Source organism: Pseudopodoces humilis, chromosome 14, assembly GCF_049639895.1.
Source record: "Pseudopodoces humilis isolate 2021_Gansu_Grassland_sample_001 chromosome 14, ASM4963989v1, whole genome shotgun sequence".
NCBI classification, from domain to species: domain Eukaryota; kingdom Metazoa; phylum Chordata; class Aves; order Passeriformes; family Paridae; genus Pseudopodoces; species Pseudopodoces humilis.
Genome location: NC_142213.1, coordinates 667,979 through 683,429, shown reverse-complemented (window position 1 = coordinate 683,429; position 15,451 = coordinate 667,979). Strand labels below are relative to the sequence as shown.

Below are 15,451 nucleotides of genomic sequence, written 5' to 3'. Positions count from 1 at the left end.
TCCCCCAGCCCTGGCCCGCAGGTGCTGCAGGTACCAGCTTGGGCTGGCTCGGCCATCAAAGAACCGCCGGCTTCGGAACGCGGGGCCGGGCCCCCGCCCCCTCTTTGAGCATATTCTATCCCCACGTTATTGCATCAAACATCCCTTCTAATACAATACCACAGGAAACTAAGGGCCCTATTCAGAGATTACATGCACCCCATGGAAGGGTGCTTTTCATCTATTGCAAACCTGATTTAAAACCCAGCCCTACGTGACTCTTCCCTGTACTGTAACTTGCACAAAACGGGGAGTTCTTGAGGTTTCCTGTATTAGTCCCTGCTCCTTTGACATGCCTGGCACAAGCCCGACAGGGTCTCATTGTGGCATTTTTATTAAGAAAGAGGATGCTGATTCTTTTTTCTCTGTCAGCTGCTGAAATAAGAAGATTTTAAGAACAAAGAAAATACTTGTGCCAAGGGGAGACACAAGAGGATTATGATTCCCAAAGGAAGGTGGACGTTCCCCACACCAAAACACTGTCCTAATGAGCCAATGGGTTTTTCTGGTAAATATATTTCGGGAGAAGTACATTTGGGTGCCATCTCTACTCATTTATTCTTCAAACTGTAATGCCGCACATTTTGGGTTTCACTATATTGCATTTTAAAACTAATGATGCATTCATTCTCCGAGCAAATCTTATTTCTAAGCCCTAATTTAATAGAATTAAACTCTAAGCTGAATTGGTTTTATGAGATAAAACTCTGAAGTTGATAACTGCATTTAGGAATAGTTCAGGTATTGAGTTTCTAATTTGCTTCCTGAGCATGGAAATCCCTCAGATAGTCAATATTGATGCCCTGTAATTGGTAAGAGTGGGGCTTGCTGAGTTTCCTCTCGGGTGCCGGAGCGATGCTCAGAGCACGGCCCCAGCAGGGCTCTGCCTGTCCCGGGGCCAGCTCCACACCCCTTCCCCACCAGCCCAGCCAGCAATCAGCCCTTTGCCTCCAAGGGTCATTCCAGACATGGAGCTGTCGCTTCGTGCTGCCCTTCTGCCCAGGAAGAGTATGACAGGACTCGAGGAGATCATCTCCAGATGTTCTAACCTTGCTATTCAGATACAACCCAGGTCTTAATTCTGCAGCTTGGAAGCCCCTGGGTGCTCTCTCAGGAGACACCAGCCAGGTGGGGAATCGATGCCACTTGTGTGTGCTTTGTGGTGCCTCCAGATTTTGCTCTGTGTTCCAAAGTACTTGATTCTGCTGCTTTATTACAAGAATGGTTTGGGAACTAAGCCTGAAGAACAGGCTTATAAAACATCTGGATTTTGCAAATTTACCAATGTTTAGTTACAGATAAGGAGAACTGCAAATAAAGCACAACCCTCTCTCAGGGAAATCACCAAATACTTAATTTGGAGCTCCCTGAAGCTTTGGTGAGTGAGGGTGTGTGCACACAGATAAAGCAGCGAGTTTCCACATAGTGAAGTTTGTTGGTGGGTGACTCTGCAGAGAAATCGGTTATCGAGCCTAGTTCTAAAAAGAAATGAAAGCAGAGAGTTGTGTGACTTAAAAAAAGAAGGAGGGGAGAGAAAACAACCTATTTTAAGTGTAGTTGCTTAACAAAAGGGTTTTGTTTATACCTAATATGTAATGATTTAAAGCATTGCAAAGAGGTTTGCCAAATAGTTTGTCTCCCTCATTAGGGTAATGAGATTTTTATTGAAATTTCCCCCAACCTTTTCCAGGTGTATTTCCTGCATTTAAAACCCACTGTATAATATTAAATGAAGGAGAACACAGACCAGTTGATGCTGCCCTGTTTTGTCAGGTCTAGAACCAGGCAAGGTTGATGATGTAAGGTCAGTTCATGGGGTCACAGAGTCACAGAATGGTTTGGGTTGGAGGGGATCTTAAAGATCATCCAATTCCAGCCTTCTGCTGCGGAGCAGTGGCTGGGCTGCAGTGACAGTGATGGTGCTCAGCGCCTGCTGGGCAGCCTGGAGGGCTGTGGGGGCTGATGCTTGCTCCTGAGTCATTGATTGCAGCCAGAAGCCTGGGGCCAGGGCTGCTGGTGGCCCTGGGAGGGGCTGTGTAGTGTGGCAGAGCTGGCTGGAGCTGTGCCAGGAGGGGAGGCTGCTCCGGCAGGGAGAAGAGCTGTCCTTGGCTCTGTCCATCCTTGGCTCTGTCCATCCTTGGCTCTGTCCATCCTTGGCTCTGCTTTGCCTCTCCGTGCTGTGACTCAGCCAAGCCCCTAATGTGAGGTTTTGCTTGGCTCTCAGCAGCGACACGAGCGGTTCCCTGGAACGCCTGGAAATTTTAGTCATTTTATGAAATAACTGGTTTCATAATACGACAGTAACGTGTCCACTGAGCCGGCAGTCGGGTGGCAGGGTAATGGGGGCTGCTCTTTCCTCCTGAAGCCAAGGCAGCTTCTCTTCTGCATTCTCAGGGATTAAAGTTTCTTCTCCCTACCAAGAGTATAAAGGCAGCTGTTTAGCGATAAACAGTTGCAAATGATAAACAAATCAATATTTGTTAGTGTTATGATGCACTCGCATCTCTCAGATACACATGGAATGATTTATAGAGTACAGCATTTCAGGGCTGACCCTTGCAGGTCTCAGAAAGCACTTAAAAAATAAATTTACCCTGGCCTCTCTCACCCCATTTCAAAAAGGGTGACAAAGATGAAGTAATTTATAAGTCACACTTTTATTAATGCTTTTAACTTTCATATACTTGGCTTTCTTGCCCTCTGAGCAGCTAAGTGCAGCTCTTGGTCGAATGGTAACCTTCGGTGCTTTGAGAGGGGTTTTGTACAAATGATCAACTCATAAATAGGTGCTGTGCTCCGCATTATCCTGCCATAAATTCCCAGGACCTTTCAAGTACATCAAGAAAGAGCAACTTGAACTAGGCGTTCTGCGCTCGAGTTTACAGACTAATGCAGTCCTAATGAGCAGCTGGGCAAAGGGTTTCCAGAGCATGCCTAATGCTTTCTGTGGTGATCCTGGGCTGGAAGAGCCCGTGAGGCAGGAGGGAGGTGGCTGTGGCAGCAGGGCCCCCATGGCAGCAGGACCCCATTACAGCAGGGCCCCATTACAGCAGGGCCCCATTACAGCAGGGCCCCATTACAGCAGGACCCCATTACAGCAGGACCCCATGGCAGCAGGGCCCCATTACAGCAGGGCCCCCATGGCAGCAGGACCCCATTACAGCAGGGCCCCCATGGCAGCAGGGCCCCATTACAGCAGGGCCCCCATGGCAGCAGGACCCCATGGCAGCGTGGTGACATGGCTGGGAAATGTGGCAGGGGGACATGTGGCCATGGCAGGAGGGGCATGGCTGAGGTCGCCTTCCCTCTGCAGCTCAGGCACTGGTTTTGTTGGGAACTCACATTCATGGGGAGTAAAGGAAACATTAACTGGATTAATGTGTACTGACTACTTATCACCCCTCTGATTATAGGTGTTGTTGGGAAAAAATTGATCTAAAAGAGAACAATACACACATAAACTTCATGAACTCACTCTCATGGTGAGTTCTTGCCGTGCGTGCGGTCCTCACAATGGCACTGCTGGGACACCCAGCCACACTTGTGTGGCTGCCTACCAACATCTCCAGAGCCTTTTCCATACAATAACCACCTGTCTGGGGAAGGGTTCTGGGGTGGTGCTTGTTTGAATAAAATCAGATGCCTGTACCAGCCTCTGTAGCCCTCAGCTGGCTGCCAGGTACAGTTGGCACAAATGAATTGTTCAAGTTCAGCTCCCCCCAGTTAGTACTAAATGTAACCCAGCCTGGGAGCTGCTGCTAAGGGAGAGCTCAGCCCATGGAGGGGAGATCTCCTGGCACACCTGTACTGTGTTCTTGGTGAGCCCTCAAGTGCGAAGCAGGGGCACAACCTGAAACCCAGGAGACTCCATTTGAACCCCAGAGAAGCCTTTTCCACTGTGAGGGCAGTCAGACTGACACAGGCTGCCCACAGTGCTTGTGTAGTTGCCATCCTTGGAGATTTCCATCTGGACATGGTCCTGGACTCCTGCTCTGCCTGACCTTGCTGGAGCAGAGGGGTTGGACTGTACGATCTGCAGACATGACTCCTAATCTTGGCTCTGTGGCCCTGTAGTCCTCCTTTTGCAGCATCATGACTGGGGGTTGATTTATTCCTTGGAGCAGAGGCAGTTCTTGCCAAGGGGAAGTGTCATCAGGACCTGTTCTGCCTTAGGAGGAAGAATGCTGTGCCCAGTGCAGCTCCGTGGGGCAGCCAGAGCCTGTCTGCTAGGTCTGAGTGGGGAGGGTTGGTCATTGGGGTCAGGTGTCTAATCATGAATAATCAGGGAAGGGAAGTGTGCTAAACACACAGAATTCTTTTCTGGAAGAATCATGCTTTCAGCCTCTCTGGTGCATTTCTGCTGTGAGAGCCTGTTGATAAAGGAGCTTATTTGGGACTTAGGGCCGTAAGGATTCCTCTGGGTTTATTGCTAATTTTTTTAGGGGTCTTTTATTGCAAAGGGGTGAGGGCAACGAGCTACACCTGGTCCCTTGGTGTGACCATATGAGCATCAGCTGCTGCTCATTGGTGGCATCGTTACCCAAATTGCTCAGGAGTGGGAGCACAGGTGTCCTGTGGGCAGGGGGGAGAGGATGTATGTAAGGGTAGAGCAGGTGGGAGCTCTGAGGAGCTCTGGAAGATGGAGGAAAGGAGCTGTTCTGAGAGGAGTTAAGGTACATTGAGTTTTCTTGCTCTTGGCTGAGCTTCTCTGTAGTTGTAGGAATGAAGGGATAACTTTAATTCCAAGTGTTTCTGATGAGATGCCCTTGTGCAATATAAGTGCCCTGACAGGGAAGGTTCTGCTGGAGTTTGCTCAGCCAGCCTCTGTTGTGTTTGGGGTGCTGAAGTGGTGCTTTGTGGCCCCTGTCCTGAGGGGGCTTTGGGAGATGTGTGTGGTGTGGCTGAGGGCACTTGGGACTTAGGGTTTCTTGAGCCTTGTTCTAGTGGAAGAGCATATCCTGGCAGCTCTTGGTGCTAAGTCCTCCTCAAGCTCCTGTGTTGTTGTCTCCTCCATGCAAGTATGATTTTTTCCTGATATTGTTTTCACTATTACTGTCTGAAATGTAGTCTGTGTGCTCAGGTGTCACTTGCACCTGGTGGCTATGAAAGCACCTTAAACTGTCTACCTCAGGCAGCTCCTGCTGGGGTGTCCAGGGGAATACTGTGGCTTTGGGTGTATGAGGTAACAAAAATACACATGATTTTTACTTGAAAGGAACTTATTTGTGCACATAAGACTTTCATCATTAGTACTGTGAAAGCTGTGTTGGGTTTTTGACTTGATTGCAGGGAAACTTGCTGCAGCAGGCTGGAGTTTTTTAAAAGAAAATCTCCCATGAAAAGCTGTAGGAACTTTAATTTTTAAAAAATGTCCTCAGACCCTTGTGTAATAAAGCATTTGAAGCTGAGGCAGAGCAGCATGGGTTGAGGCTCTTTGAGTGCACTGATTACCCTTTTTGGAATCGGATCCATCTGCCAATTACTCCAGAAGTGGGGATAGGGGGAAAAGAGCTTTTATTTCGGTATAAATATGTAATGCAGTGCATGGGAAAAGCAAATTCCCTGGATTCAAACCATATGGCCGGGCTGAACGTGGGCACTGTCTGGTCTGTTATTAATGGATATTGTTAATTCTAGGATCAATGTGGAGTTGCCCCTGAATGCAGTGTCTGGTGGCCAGGAGGAGCTGCTTGTGGTAGTTGAGGGGCAGCAGGTGGGGCTCAGTGGCTTTGGAACAGAAGTGGGTTTTGACCATCACCCATTCCTGTGTGCTACATTTGGAAAAATGTAGTTAAAGGGAAGAAGTGGATTTGCTTGGGATTTTGTGCTTTACTGAGACTTCATACAGTTATGACACTTGATTTTTCTTTTCTGAATAGTTAATGACAGCAGTAGAGGTATAACAGGTAGGAAATTATTTCATCTGCCTAAGGAGAAGATGATGAAGACCTCAGTGAGCTGGAACCCACAAGGTTCTTGATGCTCTTGTCCTGTTTTCCTTCTCCCTAGGGGTTTGATTTACATCAGTGTGTAATTTACATCTTTGCTGCTCATGGTTGTACCAGGTGTGTGCTTTGCAAGCATTGCCATAGTTGGAGGCAGCCACGCTCCTCCCAAGCTGTAGGTTTGTGCTGCTCCAGGGTCTCGGGGGCACCTGCCCAGCCCTGGAGGGGCCAGACAGTGATAAAGGTGAAGTGTGGCAGCTCCAGGCTATTCACTGAGTGAAGGTCTGTGAGTTTCAGTCTGTGGGTGACCACCTACAGGAGCTTTTCCAGCTCTTTTCACCGCTGTTCTCATCCTAACTTCCCCCCAGATCAGCCCTGAAATGAAGCACTGACCCCTGTATCTGAACTTCCCCCAGTTTCTCTGCTCCACTCAGTGTGTCTTGACATGTTACATACAAGCCTTTGTATGTTAAAGCTGCCCATTCCAGCTCTCAGTTGGTGTAATTCTGCTGTTAATAATTTAAATGATGAAGTAGAGTCGGTGAGAACAATAACCGTGAAGCAGATGGAGCTGGGAGCAGTGCAGGGCATAAATCCGTGAAAACTCGAGGCTCTGCAGTGGAGCATCAGAGTGGATTAGCGGCTCTGGGAGCGAGCCTGCTGCAGGAGGGGCCAGCAGAGGAGCCCCACCAGCTCCAGCCTGGCATCTCTGCTCTTCCTGAGACAAGCCCAACAAAACACCAAAGGCACAACCAGCTACAAAGTAACCTCAGCAATCCTGGGAATGGAGATGCCTGTGGTGCTTTGTGCTGTTCCTTCAGTTTGATGTTCAATCAGGTGTTTTGATGAAATTCTCCCCTCCTCAAAGATGCTGGCTTTTATTCACACCCAGATCCCTTCTTACTCAGCTTGTCCTCAGAGTGGGTGGAGGGCAGGGATGAGCCAAATCCTCCAGCTCACATGAACTGACACCCTAAAGGCACCTTGCTGCAATCTCCAGGTTCTGAATTGGAAAAGTTTGAGTGAAGCCTTGGCAGCCAGGAACTCCTGCACTCTGTTCTCACAGCTGTGTGTATTGCCCAGATAACGAGTGACAGGGCATTAACAGCCTCATGTTACACCTGGGGAAGTTTAAGTTTGGTACTGGGGAAAATTTCTTCATGGAAGGGCTTGTCCAGCCCTGGCAGAAGCTGCCCAGGGCAGTGTGGGACTCCCCATCCCTGCAAGTGTTAAAAAACTGTGTGGATGTGGCACTTGGAGATATGGGTTAGTGCTAAACATGGTGGAGGGTTGAACTTGATTATCTCAGAGGTATTTTCTGACCTTAATGATTTTATGGTTCTCTGACTTGCCTGGCTATTACAGTTGCAGTGTCTTTAGGTCTCTTAAGTGGGAAGGAGCAGTGTTGTCTTCCCATCCAGCCCTTCAGCTGAGCTGCCACAGCTCCAACAGCTGGAAGGTGACTTGGTCTCTGCTCTGTCCACTCCTGCAATTCTCCAGACTCTTGGAAAATAGCCTAAAATTTTGTATTTCCAAGAAAGAATTAAAACAAATCACCCCAAAAGTTTAGATAAAGAACTCCAAAGTGGGTGTTTTGGGGGAAATGCCATGCTTTCCAAGCAGCCAGCTGTGAATTTGCATGCCTGGGGGTGTCTGTGTGCCTGGTGAATGCCAGCAGTGGTGCTGTCCTGGGCTGGCAGGTGTGGCTGAGATGCAGCTGGGGCAGAGCCCGGCTGCCCTTGCTCGGAGCAGCTCTGTGGGAATATGGCTCACTCCTAACGAGATGGGGCTTGTCAGGGGAGGAAAGATGAGGAGGGATTTGCAAACTGCTTAAACTTACTGCACTTAATTATAGCCAGACCTGCCAAGCAGCTAAGGAGGGCTTGGTGAGCTGGCTGTGCCTGGCCCAGCGGAGCTTGCTGGACTCAGGGCCGTGTCCCTGCACCGTCCTTGCAGAGCAATGGCATCTGGCCGTGACATTTCATTATGCTGATTTTAACTGGCATGAGGAGAACTTGTGGACAGGCTCCAGTCTTGTGAGGGAGAGGAAAGAGTGGAAAAAGCAAACCATAAATTAAAATAATAACAGTATGGGCCAACAAACAGCACGCACGTGTGCAACAAAGAGAGGCGACCTAATAAATACATTCACTTTGATTTACGGCATTGTGATAATCCGGAGCGTCATCCTCGCTGTGGTTGGGGGGGTTTTTGTGTGGTCATGAAGGACAAAATCAATGGTGGGTCTTTTCATTCTTTTAATAAGAAGAAAATCCCTCTCTGTGTTCTGCCATTCTTGGGACTTGGCTTCAAAACCCATATAAATCTGTAAAAGTGTAATTCTGCCTTAGGAGTCTCTTCCTCCCACTCCTGGAGGAGGCTTTTCCTGGAGGTGTTTGAGCTTTGGCTCATAAGCCTGGCTGTTCTGGCCCACCTTGGCTCAGCTGGGGATGGCCTGTCCTGCCCTTGATCTGATTCCCTTGAAGTGAATAACGCACCTGAAATTCTGCTGCAAGAGTAGAACAAACATCCTTTGGGTCTGTGAGAGAGAGTTATTCATTCTTAAAATTAGAGCCATGGAATAGTTTTGGAAGGGACCTTACAGCTCACAGTTCCACCTCCTGCCATGGGTGGGGACACCTTCCACTACCCAGGGCGCTCCAAACCCCATCCAACCTGGTTGTTTTTTGGGTTTTGTTTCTCTCATTGCATGTACACAGTAGAAAACACTGTGTTTAAATTGATAAAAATATTGATAAAATTAGCCCGTTTTGTTTACTTGTTATTTTAGTATCAACCTCATCATCACCATCATGTGATATTTCTGAAAAGAAATTACAGCAATCTTAGAAACGCTTTTCCAGATATAAATCAAAATTCCTCCCTTGCCTGCCCTTAACCAAGGATATTTAGAAAAATTAAACATATAAACTCTTTTCTTCTCTCTGTGGAATTAGCTGATGAGTAATTTAATATATGTGCTTTGTGGTGCATTATTGTGAAATATATTTCATTAGCTTTAAGTGCATTAGCTGATACTTTAAATTCTATGAAAATGGGAGTGTAGTTTTGAGCTTGAGCTTTTTGCAGAGTGTGGGCACGTTCTTCCAGAGCTGGAGTAGCAAGCACTCCACTTCAGTGTAAATATAGCACAGCCCTGGAAGGGAAGTTTTGAAGTTTGTGCACAGAAAACACAATTACTGCCAGATTAAATTATTGGGGTAAACCTAAGGGATGTTTTTTGTGTATTTTTTTTATGTAGGGAACCCCCATTTTTTCCTGCTAAATGTGTTCAATGTGTTCTGTGTGGCAAAAGCTTCCAAAGGCTTTTCCTGCGGTTCAGGAGGGTGGGTGTGTTGTGTGTGGATACATGATACTGCACAGGCTGGATTTCTGGAATGGGGGAGATGGAATGAGGGAAGGTGGGATCCACCTCACAGGGTGACCTGGGGGGGAGCTGGAGTGATGCTGGACCCCCCAGGCTGGGCAGGGGTGGTGGGGACCCCCAGGCACCACAGCCCAGGGTCCCACGGAAGGACTCCCCTCACTGGGCTAGGGCTGCACTCACCAGCCCCTGAGCATCCCTGCTCTTGCTCAGGGTCCAGAGCCTGTTCTTCCACGTTCTGTGTGATTTTTAAATCACTTTCCTGTGGCCTTTAACCCCCACAGATTACATTTTGGGGAGCTGCAGAGGACAAGCCTGCTGTCAGAGCAGAAAATCAAATTTTTTGATGCGATGTTGTTGCATTAAAAGGGCCAATCTCGTGTCATGTAACATGTGAATAATGGGACTAGCATGTGATGTCAAAAATTTCCAAGTGCCTCATAAATAAATGCAGTCCCTCCCCTCCCCCCAAAAGGTCACCCAGCTTGAACCCGGGCTCGCATCCCAAATTACCAACGCGCTCAGAGTCAAGGTTAAAGGTACAGTATCCCCTTTCAAAAGGCACATGTCAGTGTCTGTGCTGGGAATGATAAATAATGCCTGGAACAGGCTATCAATTTCCAGGGCCCCGCTTCTCCTTGCTTCCGAGCCCTGGGGAGGGAGCGGATCCCTGGCGGCTCAGAGCCTGCCGCTGGTTTTGGCCGCTGCCCTGGCCACCCCTCACAGCCAGCTGGGGCGCTGGGGCAGTGGAGCTCAGCACTGTCACCACCTTCAGCCTGGGAAAGTCCTTTGGAGAGCTGGTCTCACACCTCTCAGTGTTCAAAGCTCTGTGTGCCTGTCAGTTGTTATGGTTGCTAAATCAAGCAACAAACTGAAAAATTTTGGAAGTGCTCAAGTTTGCACATCAAGCCTGACTCGCCCTCCCTGACCCAGCCTGAAATGCCATCGGCTCCTGGGGCTGCTCTTGGGGAGGCCTTGGCTGATGTGGGCACAGGGAGCAGAGGGGCTGAAGGTGGGAACATCCCACCTTCTCCATTCCCTCTGCCTCTGTTGGTCACTGGAGACGAGCTGGATAATGCCCTGGTTCCAACACTGATCCTTTCCTTCTTGATTCATCACCTGTTGAGTGGCATTGGGACTTAGCTGGGAGAACACCCTCAACACTTCCTTGTGAAATACTGTATTATCATATGGTATAAAGCCAAAATAAACTGCTTTTAAGTCCTTTTTGCACACAGGCAGCAGAATTGCCATGGTTAAGGTCCTGTGCAGGAGTTATGTACCTGAATGTGGTTAAAAGGAGGCTGTGTGTCTACAGCCAACAGAACTTGGGTGGTGATTCAGCAGCACCCCAGAGCATACCCTGCTGTGCTCACTAAATGGGGTCAGGCTCCTGGGCAATGATAGCAAATTAGCATAGCATTCAGGCACATGTAATAATGCATATGCAACACAGGAACAAATTAAGGGTGAATAGGTGCATTTAATGATAGTATTTTCTTTTTGCAACTTAAGCATTTTATGCATAGTTGGGTTTTTTCCTTAAATAAACACCATGCACGGTTCTTGGAGGGGGCAGCACAAAAGCCAGTGTTTTCCATGGAGAATGTGTGGACACTGGGAAGGTGGCTGACTCAACTGGCTTGGCTGTGGGGCTGGAGGACACTTTTTGCTCACTTGCTGCATCTGCGGGTTTAACAATCTCCAGACACCTTTGTTTTGTAGGCTCACTCTGCATTTGGAGTTTGAGTGTCTCGGGTCTTTTGCAGTTTGAGCGCTTGGGATCTCTGTCCTTCCCTTGGAGGAGCGGTGGCAGGACACAGATGTTGCTGCGTGGTGTCTCTGCTGGGGGAGCTGGGTGCAGCTGTTTGAACAGCGCTCAGGGCTCAGTGTGGGGACAGATGAACCCTTGGGGAGTGGCTCAGGGCCCTGCCTGGCCCTCCCTGGGGAGCCATTTGTCCTCGGCCACTCCGTGCCACGTCGTCCCCTCCTGTGACCACAGGGAGCAGCGGCTGCTGAGATCAGACTTCCTGAGGAGCCGGGTGTCCCACCCTGTCTGTGCCCCTCCGTGCCCCCAAACCCTGCTGGGTGCTCGGGGAGATGGATGTGTGACCTTGGCCCTGAGGAACCACACTTCCCTGGTGCAGCTGATGCTTAGCCAAAGGAGGGGTGGAGCTGATGTCACTGGTCCAGCAGGAATCATTATCCACACATTTGGTATTCACCAGCAGCTGTGATGGAGATTCCCAGTCTCTAGAGGATGAGGTGTCTGTGGTACCTCTTGGCACACATTTTCACCTGGTACCTCCTCAAGGTTATAGCTGCATCAGCCCAGAGTGTGGCAAGGTTGACTCTGTTACCTGATAGCAAGCATGAGGGAGGACTTCAGAAAAAACTTACAAAGGTTAATAAGTTCTGTAGTCTTTTGTGAATTTGAAACTTTTTCTTGAAGTGCTGAAGAATGCCTTTTCTGTCCCTGGCTCTGTGCTAATGAAATGCTGAGTGCCATATTTGTGGTGGGTCAGTTCTCTGAGGTAGGAGGATGATTGCTTGGGAGGTGAAGCCTGTCCCTGCCCAAGCAATACCCTGTCTTCTCCTTTTTACTGGTAGTGCTTTTTTGTTAGATTATACTTAGACTAGCAGTAGATGAACTAGTTGGGTGCATAAAACCCATATTTATGGGATCACAGACTGATTTGGGTTGGAGGGGATGTTAAAGCTCCTCTTGTTCCATCTGCAGTCAGGGCAGGGACACCTTCCTCTAGCATTCCATATTCATGTTTACTCAGGAAGGAGCAGGTTTTTATGGAATTGGGTGTGTTGGAGGCTGGCAGAGCAGCTCTGGCTGTGGCTGTGCTCCCAGAGCCGGGCTGCTGCCCGTGCCCAGCCCCGTGGCCCCAGCAGCTCCATCTGCTTTGGCTTTGTTCGCCGGCAGAGGGGAGGGAGGTGCTCGCTGTGGTCAGGGGCCAAACTACATGTCATATTTCATTACCTTCATTAGCTACTACAGAAGGCTGTGTTAAAAGGGAGAAGGTTGTGCTTAACTCTTCAGCTGCCAGGGGCTTATTTTCTGAATGCATTCTTAATTTTGCTTCCTGCACTTCTCAATATGTCTTTACCTTTGTTTGAGCTTATCAAAACCATAAATTGTGTTTGTGGCCAGGGTTCTGCCCCTCGGTGCTGAGGAGGTGCAGGCTGTTCCCAGCTCGCTGCTCAGACAGCTGCTGAACTGTCTGGAAACAGTTACAGCAGCAGGAGTGTAAACCCAAAAGTGAAAGTGTGCTTAGCATTAATAGAATTTCACTTTTATTTTGCCCACAGTTCTCTTTTTTGATTCAGTGTTGCTGATTTGTCCAGAGAGCTGTGGCTGCCCTTCACTGAAGCGTCCCAGGCCAGGCTGGCCAGGGCTTGGAGCAGCCTGGGGTAGTGGAAGGTGTCCCTGCTATGGCAGAGGGTGCGACAGGATGAGCTTTGAGGACCCTTCCAATCCAAACCAATCAGTGTTTCCATGATTTCTCCAGGGGGAAGTAAGGGCAGAAGGACACTTTGTGAACAAAATGTCCTAGAATCTTGGATTGGTTTGGAAGGGACCTTAAAGATTATCCAGTTCCAACATTTTGCCATGTCAGGGTGTTGGCTCTAGCTGAGTCCTGTTGTAACCTTGGCAGTCCCGGCAGAGCTCACAGTGCTCCCTGGAGGTGTGACTGTTTCCAGAAGGATGAGCTATGGAGAGCCAGCTTCTATGGGAGCCACACAGCTGCCCGGGATGGGCAGGAGACTCAGATCTCCTTGGCTGCTGGAGGCTGGAAATGCAGAAATGTGGGTGTCACCCACACTGTCTTCAAAAATTTAGGAACAGATTTACAGCTCCAGATGTTTTCATTGGTACTTCTGTGTTACAGATTTACAGTACAAACAAAACCAAATTGTGTATTAATTAACAAAAAATGAATGAGCAGGAGACTGTAAACCCAGCCCCATTTCCCTCTCACTGTGTAAATCTCCATTTTCCCAGCAAGTATCTGGCTGGTATTTGTTCCAGCATTTTACAGAGATAGGCTGTGGCGTAATCTGCACCGAGGCAAGATAGCAGGGAGGATTAAGATTTAGCTTTTTATCTGATAGCAACAACAGCACATCCAGTATCTCCTCTATTATTCTTAAAATTCTGAAAGCCTGCATTCTGAAATTACTCAAATTTTTAAAGGGCGTGTGTGAGGGGCATTTGTGGCTCTGCCTATAATGTCAAGCCTACAGTGCTTTTTCTGTAAATTTAATGGAAATTTGGATCTGGAATGAGGTTTTTACCTGGCTGTGTTTTGTCTGGGACAGATGATGGCTATGTCAAATTGTAACCCTTTAGTAAAAGGTGCTTTTTGATGGGAAAGCCCATACCACCATAGCCAGAGCACTGTGATTAAAAAATGAGGCAGAACAGCAAAATACTGCTTTTAATTTATCATTTAATGGTGGAATAAAGCTTGTTTACTTCTTCTTTTTCATCTCCTGTGCTCCTAAGTCTTTCAGCCATTCTTTTGAAATGTATTTTATAGTAAAACCTCAGTGGTTACATTGCCTAGGGGTTTAGTGCCCGTTTTCAAGAAAGGGAGTATTTTTAAGCTTAAAAAAAAATATTCTGCTGACTATGTTTCAGCATTTGAGTTGGATACTGATGCCTTGATATATACTTATTATACCAGCAATTTAAAAATAATTCTTTGGGATACCACAAATTCAGAAGATTTGTGCGTTATACACACAATAGAATTTTTATTCTATTTCAGGTAATTAGTTCAGTTTTACGTGGTTGCTTTGTGCTGTAGTTATTTTTAATAATAGCAGTAAATCCAATTGCACATGTGTTGGATGATGTGTCCAGCCAGCGTCAAAGCAGAGGTGCCCTTTGGTGCTGGGGACTGACGAGAGGTGACAGGCTGGAGTCCCTGCAGCCCTGGGGCAGGGCCACATTCCCAGACATTCCCAGTTCCAGCCCAGGAGTGTCCTGGGGCTGCCCAGTGCCCCTCTCCCAGCAGAGCTTTGGCAGCCCCAGCAGCTCATCCCTGCCGTGGGCACGTGGAGCTGTTCCTGCCTCTGTGGCCCTCATCCCAAGGAGAGGGAGGAAGGTGGACCTGGCAGGCAGGACTCTTCTCCAAGGCTTTTGCTGGAGTCAAAGTTGATCTTGTCACGTGCAACAATTTTTCTTTGCCCTGGGTGATGTTGGCGCGGTCCAGGGTAAAATGTGGACTCGACTCCCAGAGCTAAAGCAGGCTGTGCCAGGCTCTGTGTGTGGTGTGGTGGTGATGACCCAGCCCAGCTCACCACCGAGGTCCTGCAGCTGATGATGGACCTGGGAGCTGTTCTAATCCTCAGGATGCAAACGTGCAGAAAGACAGGGATTGCCAGGAGAAGCCTCTCAGGCTGTGGGGCTTGCAGCAAGACCTCAGATTAATTCTCCTCCATGTCAAGAGCATTTGGCCTTAGACACAGCAGAGGCAGTCACATCTCATTGCCAAGTCAGGTTTCAAAGCCTGTTTGCCCAGGTGCTCGTTGCATTGTCCTCGGTGCGAGAACCTCGGGCGAGTCTGTGCTGAGCAGGAATCAGCCCTGGCTCGTGCTGAGCGCTCCCAGAGCCCTAGGCCTGATCTCAGCCCCCTCTGCCCAGGGATGCTCCCAGCAGGGATCTGCAGCATGGCCAGGACCTGCCCAGGAGGGGACAGGAGAGCGGATCCTCCTCTAACAGACTTGATGTAACTGCAGTCCTACATCCTTAGTCATATGGGAATTCCCAAACCACATTCCTCCTGTTTTTCCTGGGAAGAGTAAGCACCTGCATGAGTGCTAAATGAGATCTCTTGCAAACAGCCCTGTCGTGGAAAGAACAGCTAATGAATGTATTCTGTAAAAGCCAATCTTCCTCAGGGTTGCAGCTGCAGAGCACACCCGGAGCAGGGATGTTCCCACACGAGGAAGGCTGGTAATTATCATGTGCTGCAGAGTGCTAATGCCTTGCATTATTTGCACAAGGTTTGCTTGATTTTTCTGGGCCTCTAAACAGAAGGTTGAGTGGGAAGTGTGGAACAAG

General features: G+C 48.5%; 1 long non-coding RNA gene across 1 annotated transcript in view; it reads left to right on the top strand.

Moving 5' to 3' along the window:
* Window positions 1–4,673: 4,673 nt before the first annotated feature.
* Window positions 4,674–15,451, top strand: part of LOC148183116 (uncharacterized) — a 50,551-nt gene continuing 39,773 nt past the window's right edge. The window contains exon 1 of the long non-coding RNA XR_015773783.1: window positions 4,674–4,712. This is a non-coding gene — a long non-coding RNA (uncharacterized LOC148183116). The remainder of the gene's footprint in view (window positions 4,713–15,451) is intronic.